The sequence below is a fragment of the Aplysia californica genome, unplaced genomic scaffold (genome assembly GCF_000002075.1).
Source record: "Aplysia californica isolate F4 #8 unplaced genomic scaffold, AplCal3.0 scaffold00177, whole genome shotgun sequence".
Classification (NCBI taxonomy): domain Eukaryota; kingdom Metazoa; phylum Mollusca; class Gastropoda; order Aplysiida; family Aplysiidae; genus Aplysia; species Aplysia californica.
The window spans coordinates 1,081,617-1,083,168 of record NW_004797447.1 but is presented as its reverse complement, the minus strand read 5'-3'; the positions used below and the strand labels follow the sequence as shown (position 1 = coordinate 1,083,168).

The 1,552-nt window shown below is 42.2% G+C and overlaps 2 protein-coding genes across 3 annotated transcripts in view; one reads left to right on the top strand and one right to left on the bottom strand.

The window, feature by feature from the left end:
- Window positions 1-1,402, bottom strand: part of LOC101860096 — a gene marked incomplete in the record, with an annotated part of 14,688 nt that extends 13,286 nt beyond the window's left edge. The window contains 1 exon segment of the mRNA XM_013082497.2: window positions 1,257-1,402.
- Window positions 1-1,552, top strand: part of LOC101860569 (coiled-coil domain-containing protein 34) — a 31,936-nt gene that overhangs the window by 23,604 nt on the left and 6,780 nt on the right. The gene's annotated exons all lie outside the window — the stretch shown is intronic.

Sequence of the window (1,552 nt, the reverse complement as noted above, 5' to 3'; positions counted from 1 at the left end):
TGTGTGTGTGTGTGTGTGTGTGTGTGTGAGTGTGTGTGTGTGTGTGAATATGTTAATGTGTATGTTCTGTGTTCACGCGCGGGCGTTTGTGCGTGTGAATGCGCTATTGTGTAAGTGTGTTGATATACGCTACTTGTTTATATTATTCATGTCACAGGAGCTGGTGAAAGCGCCCTGTTAATTTCATTGCAGTCGAGAATCAATAAAGTACACCTTATCTTTCATTGTAAGCTTTTGCCTGTCCAACTCTTCATATCGGAGCCGTTTCCTTGCTGCACACATTGAAGGCCTATCAATAGGACGTCCTCTCCGTGTTGAAATGTGAGAAACTACCAGGGTTGGGATTGTCACCAATTGTCAATATAATATTGATGTTGCATGTGCTCATGTAGATCTACCAGTTCGCTCAAGACGATTCATGTTATGGCAGATCCAATTCCCCGAAATGATACGTTTATATTATGCATGATCGCAGGCAATAAGCAGAGACACCCCTGGGAATTCGATTTAGATTCCACAAAAAGTTATTTAATTGTTTAGGTCTGATCTTTGTCTTTTCTCTGGGACGTATCCCGCACACGCCGGGTAGGTATTTACAGAGAGGTTCCCATTCTTTAAGTTTTAAGCTGTCGTTCTCCCACTTTGTCCAGGTTATGATGGTATGGGGGAAAGACATTTTGTGATTTTAGATTAAGATGGCCGTAACGTGTCTCTTTGGTTAAATTAAAATAATTTTTGTTTGTATGTTTGTTTGTTTTTTTGTTGTTGTTTTTGTTTTGTTGGGGTTTTTTGTTTTTTGTTTTTGTTTTGTTTTTGGGGTTCTGGTTAGAAGTTATTTTCCCTAACAAGTGGTTGGAGGGCACCTGTGCTAGGTCCTACATCTCGTCTGTCCTCTTGTGTTTCTATATACCTACCTTGCTATTTCCCTGTTTTAAATAACTGTTATCGTGTCCATGTGCTTTTCTTTACTCCAACTGCTTTCCCATAACTTGTCATTTTATATGAGAAAAGGTAAGATTATCCCTGGTGTAGATTATTTGCCATCTTTGTCCTGAACTTTTACTCCTGGATAACATCTTATGTAGTGCGCTATAAGGTAGTTTGTTCCTCTTGTGTCTCGGCTCTCTTAACTAGGCCTTATTGGACTAATCGAAGGTGGACTTCAACTCGGGACCGTGGTGTTTTTGGGTTTTTTTTAACTGACCTAACTGTTTATTAAAGAGGCGTAACATTGGTTCCATTTTATCATCACTTACCTCGCTTTTGGTTTCTTCTTTTCCCGAGGTGTATCCTCCTCCCGGCTCCTGAAAGTGTAAGTACCACCGGTGCCCTGTCTACACCTCTACCTTCACCTGTATGTTAATGTGTAGCAGTGAAGAAAAAAAACGTCCAGATATGTCCAGCCACTTACCCGGCGGGTCTCTTGTTGTCCTATCCTTCTGTTGTAGACATGGCCGTTGCTAGGGGCGAGCAGGGGGGAATGTTGACAGTGCTGTCTTGCTTGGTGGGACGGCACTGACTCGGGGATAGGTCCCGGAGAGAGAGAGAGAGG